Genomic DNA, 10,497 nt, shown 5'->3' with positions numbered 1-10,497 from the left:
TCCTTATAGTATTCTATTATTATCCTTTTATTTCCATTGGTTCTGTTGGGACGTAACAAAAGTCATTTCTTATGTGTGTTGTTGCGTCTTCTTTTGTTCTTTTGTTACATTTGCCAATGGCTTGTAAATTTTATTAATCCCTTCAAAGAACCAACTTGTTGATTCTTTCTATTGTTTTTCTGTTTTCTAATTCATTTATCTTGGCTCTAATCTTTATTATTCTTTTCTTCTGGTTACTATAGGGTAATTTTTCTTGTCTTTTTCTAATTGTTGGAGATGTTGTGTTGATATGTTCCAAAGGAGGTATGTTATATTTCTGCTCTCATTTGATTCAAGGAATATTATTTCATTTTAAATTTGTTCTATTACCCAGTAGGTTTTAAGCAGGATACTATTCAGTTTCCATATATTTAATTTTGTTTCAGTGATCTTCCTATTGTTGATTTCTAATTTTATAGCATTGTGATTTGAAAAGATAGTTTGTTGACTTTTTTATGTTTTTAAATGTATTGAGGCTTGTTTTGTGACTTAATATATGTTCTATTCTAGAGACTGTTCCATTTGCACTGGAAAAGAATGCATATTGTGTTGTAGTTGTTGTTGGGCACTGTATAAATCTATGAGGTGAAGTTGATTGATTGTACTGTTTAATTATTTTTGTTGACTTTCTTTCTAGTTGTTCTGTCCTTTAATGAAAATGGTATATTAAAATCTCCTCCTATTTATTTCTTCAGTTCTACTGGATTTTGATTTATGTATGTTGAGGCTTCTTCTTTGGGAGCACAGATATTTTTTGCGGTTATGTTTTCTTGTTCAATTGATGCTTTAACCATGAGATAATGTCCTTCTTTATCTCTTATGCTGGTTTTTGCCTTAAAGTCTATTTTATCAGAATTTGTTGTTGCCACTCCTGCTTATTTTGATGGCCATTAGCTTCACATATTTTTTCCATCCTTTGATTTTTAATCTATTTGTCTTTGTTAAGACATCATACTGAAGCTTCCTGGTTTTTTTGTCTATTCTGCAACCCTTTGTATTTTGATTGGTGTATTTAATCCATTGATGTTCAGTGTAATTATAGATAGGTATGAATTGATTGCAATGATTTTCCTATGTGATTTTTGGGGTGGTGCTGATTTCTTTGTTCTCCATGTTTTCCAGTGCTGAGTTCATATTTTTTGCACACTTTCTTGTCAATTTCTTCATTGTTTAATGTTTTCAAAATCTTCACAAATTTTCCTTATTTTAATTTGATGTGAAGGTGTATTGCTTTTCTCTGAGATTACCTTTTAATTTATTAATTTCTTCACCATTTTAAAGCAGTCTACTTAATTTGAAATCTACTTGACTTTGCCATTTGGAATTCTGTGACTGTGTTTTTCTCTCTTTTTTCTTTGTAGTTTTCTTCATTATAGATTGATATCACTGATACCCTATTTTCAGTCTTGTGGTTTTGTTTTACTTTGAATACTTCTTATCTGGATTGAGTTTTGGGAGGTGTTGCCATGTATGTCAATCTCCAGTCTGCTATTGTTGGTTCTCAGTCCAAAGGATTCTCTTTAGTGTTTTTTGTAAAGTGGCCTGGTTTTTAAAATTTCCTTTAATTTCTGGCTATGCAGAAATGTTGTAATTTCACCATCATATTTGAAGGACAGTTTTGCTGGGTTGGCAATTTTATTTTTACGGGAGTTTTGTATATGTCTTACCTGCAGGGTTTCAGCTGAGAAACTGGAGCTTAATTGTATTGGTTTTCCTTTGTGGGTAACATGTCATTGTTCCTGAAATTCTTTCAGGATTCTTTCCTGTATTTGACTTAGGAGAGTTTGATTATGCTATGCCTTGGTGATTTTCTTTTTGGTCTCTATCCTGTCTGGTGTTCATTCAGCTTCTTGAATGGTTATCTTCTCATGCTTCATGAGGTTAGGAAAAATCTCTTGCAACAGCTTTTTGATTACATTTTCTGTACTTTTCTTTCACTCTTCCTGATTTGAAATTCCAATCACCCATAGGTTATTCTCTTCATGTTGTCCACATTAATCTTAGGCTTTTTAAAAAATCATTTTTTCATTCTTTTCTTTTCTGATTTTTCTTCTAGCTTACTAGTATTGATAGATTTTTCTTCAAGCTCAAAACTTCTGGCTTTTGCTAGTTCAAATCTACTCTTTTTCCCTTTCACTATATTGTCCATTTTGGTTATCATAGTATTAATCTTCTGGATTTCTATTGGTTTGTTGTTGTTATGTGCCGTGGAGTTGGTTCCGACTCATAGCGACTCTATACAGGGTTTCTGAGCCTGTAAATCTTTACTGGAGCAGAAAGCCTCATCTTTCTCCCTTGGAACATCTGGTAGTTTCGAACTGCTGACCTTGTGGTTCACAGCCCGATTCGTAACCACTCTGTATTATCTCCAAATCTATCTATTTTATTTGATTATTCCTGGAGTGCTTTTCTGAATTCTTGCTTTTTTTCCTCAACCAATCTGTCAATCTTTTCATTGTACTTAAATATCATTTTCCTTAGTTCTTTTTTAGTTAGTTCCAATGCCATTATTTTTTCCCTCAAAAATGTTTCTAGATCTGCCTCTTGGATATTTGTTTGAATAACTCTGTCTTATTTCTTCATGGGAACAGAGGTTGTCTGCTGCTTTTGAGGCATTGTGGTGTTGTTGTGTTAGTATTAAGTAGGTTATTACATTCTTAGGCATTCACTAGCTGTCACCTGGTAGGTATGATCAGGTAATGAGCTTATGAGCCATTCCCTGTTTGCTATTCATGCATTTCAATTCAGGGTGGATTGAGCTGATGTTGGTTACTGTCTTCAATCCTATGTATAGCAGCTGTTTTTGACTCTATCCCAGTTGGCAGGGTTGTAAAGGGTAGTGTATACTTGTCTGGGCTGTACATCCACAGTTGCTGTATCCTGTAGAGTAAGGCAAGAAGAAAAAATACACACAGAGGAGAAGGAAAGCAAACCAACCATCAAACAATAGTGAAAAATATAAAATAGTAATGAAGAAAGACAAAAGAAAACTGGTAACAACTGTTTCTCCATGCCTCCCTGCCACCTACTGGACTCTTGACTTCACAGCCACCAAGAAAGTTCAAGATGGTCAGGCTGTGCCTGGATGGCCTGCAAAGGTCATCAGCCTTTCTTTTTTCCACCTCTACCGTACACATCCATGTAACCTCTTCTCATCATGAGAGTTAGTCCAGGGCTGGCCAGGGCTGATTTTGCACATTTGGAGCAGGATCTACCCTAATGGGATTATTGCAGATATATCCTCCTTCCTCAATGGAGCTAAAAACCTTGTCATTCACCTCTTTGCAGCCCTAATTGTGTTTAGTGTGAGAGCTTCCCTGGGGGTATGCATGGTCAGAGGCCAGTCTTTCCTTTATAACTAGGAGAATATGGTGAACTAGAAAAAAATTGCACCTTTGTTTCTGCAAGCCATAGGTAAGTTTCTGCAATGTGAGTGTTTTCTTGTCACTGAAGTCACTCAAAAATTTTCAAGATGGCTGCAGCAGGTCCAGTTAGCCACCACAGCTCAGCAGTCATGTCTTCTTTTGCTGTGTCTGCTCAGTTCTCTTTCCCAGTAAGCACTCAATCCACTTCTTTATCCCTTCATCTGAAGCTCATAGTTCTAGGATTATCCTTGGCATCTTTCCCATTTGGTTTTCTGCATCTTTATTGTAGAGGGTCCATATAGCCTTGCTGGTTAGTCTGGTATCACAACTCTGAGATCAGAAGAACTAGACGGTGTCTGACTCTAGTACTAACTGTTCTGAAAGGAATTACATTAGAGAATCCTGGATAGAGTGGGAGAAAATATGGGAAGAAATTAAAAATTAAAAAATAACAAAAAAAAGGACACATTTACTGGTCAGAAAGAGACTGGAAGAACCTGAGAATATGTCTCTTGACCACCCTGGTCTGGAAAGGAACTCACCCTCATGGACAAATATTCAGCCAAACAGTAGATAAGCATATAGAGAGGGAGAATAATACTAGTAAGGTATGTGCAACATTGGATAGTCAATCATGCAAAATCAAAATGGCAGGATTTTCTTAAGAACAAAGCTGAGAAGGGTTAGAAAGGTGTATGGAATGCAACTAGGAACCATGGGAAGGAAACAGGATAACAGTTATTACATGGAGAGGATTGCAATCTTAGAGATGAATCAAAGTGAATGCTTTGTTGATTGTAAAACTGATGACCTTGTCTGTATACCTTCACTCAAGTCACAATAAAACTTTTTTTCTTTTTTAAATTTTTGCTTGCTCTGTATAAGATGGATTTTTGTGCAGACAAGTGGAAATTAACAAAACAAATTGTCCATGCAAGAGATGATATTTTCTTAGACTACATGGAAGTAGAGATGGAAGTAAGCAAGCCGATTGAAACCTTTTAAAAGCAGAAGCTGTCTAAGGTGGAAAGCTCAAATATTTTCCATTAAAAGTAGCAATAGAAACCTGGTAAAACTGTGCCCTGTCAACAGTAGAAAACTTGCAAGACCCAGAAAAACAAGGCAATGTAGTCAAGTTCTAACTCTCACAGGTTTCTTAAATCACCCGATCTTAAATCACCCGATCTACTAGTAGACTGAAGCAAAAAAAAATAAGGATAATATTCTACTCCTGGACACAAAAAGGAAGGGGAATATAAGGAAACAGCAACACCAACAGAAATTTGAGAGTTCAAGAGACTTGGTTCCTGACTTGACTTTGAAACTATCTAGTTGCATTATCTTAGGTAATACACAAATCTATATTAAGTTTGAGCATCCACATTACTGAATTGGTACCAATAATAACATTTCTAAGGAAAACTTGTTGAAGTAAAATCTATACAGGTAAAATAGACATGAAAATTTAATGTGGCATGCAAATTTAGGGTATTATTAGAAACACCCTCTGTTGCTTTTAAAAGATTCTATGCTATTACTTGCTGCTCTTTTATAACCTTTTATTTATGATAATTAATATGATTAGTATGCTAATTTTCTACAGTTGCACCCTGGGGTAATCGTGCAACAGTTGTAATTTTAAAAATTGGGCAAATAAGTAAATGTCAACCTGTAATAAAATCCAAATGAGTTCTTGATGAATGTTGATGGTGACTGGTAATTTACCTGATAAAATATTGTAACTGCCCGGTTACCTTGAAATAGCTGATTTCTCAAAGTAATTATCATGTTCAGCATAGTAAAGTGTCATCAGAAGAAATTTTAACAGATAGTGGTGATTTTTAATTTGCTGATTTAAATATATTTATTAATGAAATTGTCACAGTTTAATTCAGATTAAATCTGAAAAGAAAAATGCATATTGCATATTATAGTGTATACTGTTATTCAGGGATGCAGTCCTTTCCAAAAGATTCACAATGCTATGATTTATAATGGAGCTATCCAGAGTAATTGTGGCAGTTCAAAAAGCCTGCTCATTTCTTACCTATTCTTAACTACCATTCATAAAACAACTTCCCTCCTGATAAAGATAAGGTCTTATTGGAGTAAGAGATTAAAAATTGGATACAACCACCCACTTGGAACTGGACCAAATTTTAAATCTAAAACATTATTTAAGAAGTAAGTCACTTGCTCACTATTTTCAGAGACTCCTGTTATGATTTCATTATATTTGCAAGCAAACTACGGAAGTAATATGCATAAAAGTCCAAGCTGTTCTAATCTTTGCAACAAGAATGTTAATCACCCATCAAATTTGAGTAAATTTTTTTGTTTTGTTTTATTTTATTTTTCAAAACATAAGTCTCCTGGTTGCCATCAGTTCATGAGAACCAGGAGGAAACACAGCACAAGACCCTGTATTGAGAATGAATTGCAGAAAGCCAAAGCAATTTCTTGAAACAGGTATTTGGCATATTTGGGCAAATTCAAAAGGACAGAAGTAGACTGGGAATAAGGGTGTTATTTTTTGTAATGTATATTACCTCATGAAGACATACGATTTGAGACAAGACCAAAATACATAGGCAAGGATCACTACTAGTTTTGTAACTCCAGTCCATGAAAATGATAAATTCTCTGAAGTCTAAAATATGCTTGTTCCTAGATTTTCCACCATCCTTTTTCATCAGTAATCACAATTTGTACTGGTTATTGATAGCACAAAAGTTATCAGACACAATAGTTTCTATTAATGTAATAGTACTTTTAGTGTTTTATAAGCAATGTGAAATAATAGAATATGAAATAAATTTAGAGGGTCTAAATCAGCAATTTGAATAAAAACAATTTAAAGGGGAATATAATAAAAGAGCAATATATTGAACACTGCATACAGTAATGAAAGTTATGTATTGTTTATATAAAATTTTTGCTTCATCAAGCTATTTGTTCATGTGAATATTTATGAGCATACCAAGTTTTAATATAATTTTAATGTGGTTTGCAGTTGCAAAAGTGAGAAATATGCACACTCATTGATAAGTTAATAAAAATTGTCATTTTCACAGATTAACCCTTAACAAAGAAAAAAAAAAAAACTAAAAAAAAAAAAATGTGACGGTTGTCTCTGACTTAAAATATATAGACATTTCTCATTATATTGCATTTTGCAGACATTATGTTTTTACATATTGAAAGTCTTTGGCAAGCACATTTAAAGCAAATCTGGTAGTAAAATTTTCCCAAAAGCATACACACAGTCTGTTTATCTGTGTTATATTTTGTTAATTCTAAGAATATTTGAAACTTTTAAATGACACAATTGTCACACTTAAGAGGGAGGCATCAGTCATCTGTCAGATTTCCCTACTGTGGTGGCTTGCATGTTGCTGTGATACTAGAAGCTATGCCACCAGTATTTTACCTACCAGCAGAATTACCCATATTGGACAGGTTTCCTCAGAACTTCCACACTAAAGCAGACTAGGAAGAAGGCAATGCAGACTACTTCTGAATTGTTAATCCCTGAAAATCTTAAGAACAGCAGCAGAACATTGTCAAGTATAGTTCCAGAAGATGAAAATGTTATGAATAGCAGCAAAACATTGTTAGATAGAATGCCAGAGATGAGCCTTTCAGTTGGAAGGCACTCAAAAAATGACTATGGAAGTGTTTTTTTTTTCCTCGACATAGAGTTGACCATAAAGACGTGAAGGCAGCAAAACATTCTGGACCTTCATTTGCTGATGCAGCAAACTCAAAATGAGAAGAAACAGATGTAAACATCTGTTGATAATATCAACATTTGATATAGTAATCTGAGCACATTGAACATTGTTTAAAACTGAAATGGAATGTATGAAGATTGATATGAAAAGCATTAATGAGCTGAAATTGATTGGTACTGGCCATTTTGAATCAAACAGTCATACAGTTTACTATGCTGGGAACAAAAAATTTAAGAAAAATTGCATCCGTTTTCAAAAAGAAAATTTCAAAATTTATCTTAAAGTACAATGCTGTCTGTGATAGGAAGACAGGTTAATGCCTCTATTATTCAAATGTACACACCGACCACAAAAGCCAGTGGTAATGAAATTTTAAAATTCTACCAAATTCTTTGGTGTCCTGGTGTGACACAGTAGAATAAATCCTAGACAATTAGCTTCAAGGTTGAGGTTCAAGGCCAGCAGCTACTCCTTAGAAAATTTATACATGGTAGCTGTGAGTTGGAACCAATCAGTGGCACTTAACAACAATGATCAACTTCTTCATTCTGAAATTGATCAAATAAGGAATCAACGTGAATTACTGGTGATTTGAATTAGAAAGTTGGAAACAAAGAAGTAGGATCAGTAACTTGAAAATATGGTCTTCATGATAGAAATGATGTGGAAGATTGCATAATTGAATTTCGGGAAAAAACAAGGGCTAATTCATTGTAAATATTATTTTAAATAACATAAAAGTCAACTATACACACTGATCTCACCAGATAGAATAAACAGGAATTGAATTAACTACATCTGTGGGAAGAAGAATGGTGTAGCATTTATCATCAGAAAGACTATACCAAGATCTGTCCTGAAGTGCAAAGCTGTCTGTGATAGAAATAAAATTCATAAGCCTACAAGAAAGACTAATTATTACAATTTTGATTCAAATTTATGCCCAATCACTAACGTCAGTGATAATGAAATTGAAGAATTCTAGCAAATCCTTCAATCTGAAATTTATCAAGCATGCAAACAAGATTTATTGGTATTTACTGGTGATTGGAATACAGAAGTTGAAAACAAAGAGGAAAGATCAATAATTGGAAAATATTACCTTGGTGATAGAAATGGTACTGGAGATTGCATAATATAATTTTGCAAGACAAATGACTTCTTCATTGCAAATACCTTTTTAAAACATTGTAAAAGGTGTTAATACATGTTGACATCACCAGATAGAATGCACAGAAATCAAATTGACTACATCTGGCCAACTGACTGGAAGAGATCCATATTTGTGCCCATTCCACAAAGTTGTGATCCAATGAAATGTGGAAATCATCAGATGATATCATTAATATTGCATGCAAGTTATATTTTGCTAAAGATAATACAAAAAATGGCTACAACCATACATTGACATAGCACTTCCAGAGGTTGAAGTCAGATTCAGATGAGGACGTGGAATGAGGGATATCATTGCTGACATCAGACGAACCTCGGATGAAAGCAGAGAATACCAGAAAGATGTTTACCTGTGCTTTATTGTCTATGAAAAGGCTTTCAATTGTGTGGATTATGACAACCTGTGGACAACATTGTGGAGAATGTGCATTCTATAACACATAATTTTGCTCATGAGGAACATATACATCAAGCAAGAGACAGTTATTAAAACAGAACAAGGAAATGCTGAATTGTTTTAAATTTGAAAAGGTATGTATCTACCAGGGTTGTGTTCTTTCACCATACTTATTCAAACTATTTGCTGAGCACACAGTCTAAGAATCTGGGTTATATGAAGAAAAATGTGGCATCAGGATTGGAAGAAGATTCATTAACAATTTGTGATATGCAGATTATACAATCTTGCTTGCTGAAATCAAAGAGAACTTAAAATAATTACTGATGAACACCAAACACCACAGTCTTCGGTATGGCTTACACCTCCATGTAAATGAAACAAAACTCCTCAACACTGGATCAATAAATGGTATCTATATAAATGGTGAAAAGTTTGAAGTTGTCAAAGACTATATTCTGTTTGGATCAACAATCGACACTCATGGAAGCAGCAGTTCAAGAAATCAAACAACATATTGCATTTGACAATCTGCTACACAAAACATCTCTAAAGTGTTTAAGAGCAAAAAGGTCAGTTTGACTAGGGTGTGCTTGACCCAAGACATAATATTTTCAGTAACCTCATATGCTTGTGAAAGTTGGACAGTGAATAGGAACACTGTGCAAAAATTGATACATTTAAGTTATGGTGTTGGTGGAGAATGTTAAACGCACCATAGACTGCCAAAAGAACAAGCCAATCTGTGTTGGAAGAAGTACAGCAAGAATGCTCCTTGGAAGCCGGGATGGCCAGACTTTGTCTCTCATACTTCAGGCATAATATCAGAAGGGACCAGTCCCTGGAGAAGGATATCATGATTCATAATCTGGAGGGTTGGAGAAAATGAGGAAGACCTTAAATGAGATGATTGGCACAGTAGCAGCAGCAGTGAGCTCAAACATAACAACAAATGTGAGGTTGGTGCAGGACCAGGAAGTATTTTGTTCTGTTGTGCACCGGATCACTATGAGCTCATACTGACTCGATGACACCTGACAACAACAATAACAAAGCAAGCTAGGAGAAGAACCATCAAAAAGGAGACTATATAAAAAAAAAAGCCTAAGATCCATGTGGGACATCATGAAGAGGGATAACTTACAGGCTATCAGAATTCCAGAACAGGAAGAGAAAAAGGAAAACAGAAAAGAAGATAGTCAAAGATATGTTAGAAGTAAAGTTCTGACCAAGGAAAGGATACACATTCAAGAAGCTGAGCATATCTGAAACAGAATGGACTCCAAAAGAAAATCATCAAGATGTACTATAATCAAATTCTCCATAATTAAAGGCAAGGAAAAAATTCTGAGAGCAGCTCAGGAAAGATGAACAGCTACCTACAAAGGAGAACAAATAAGATTAAACTCTTATTTCTCAGCAGAAACCATGCAAGCAAGAAACCAATAACAAGACATATATAAAAGTCAGGAAGAAAAGATTGCGAACCAAGGATCATATACCCAGAAAAACTACCCATTCAAATACAATGGTAAAATTAGAAGATTCCCATGTAGCAGAAATTAAAGGAATTTATGACAATGCAAGCAAATTTACAAAAATTACTAAAGTTCTCTGGTATGAGAACCACCAACAGCAGACAACACCCCGAGATTACCGTACAGGGCAGTGCTACTCAGAATTCAATCTACATATAGAAGTATCCAAAGTAAAGCACACCAATTAGACTGAAAATAGTAAACCAGGGATATCAAATTATTATGATGACAACTACAAAGCAAAGAGAGAC

Source organism: Chrysochloris asiatica, unplaced genomic scaffold (assembly GCF_000296735.1).
Source record: "Chrysochloris asiatica unplaced genomic scaffold, ChrAsi1.0 scaffold00004, whole genome shotgun sequence".
In the NCBI taxonomy this organism is placed as follows: domain Eukaryota; kingdom Metazoa; phylum Chordata; class Mammalia; order Afrosoricida; family Chrysochloridae; genus Chrysochloris; species Chrysochloris asiatica.
The sequence above is the reverse complement of the archived record's forward strand: the minus strand, read 5'-3'. Positions refer to the sequence as shown.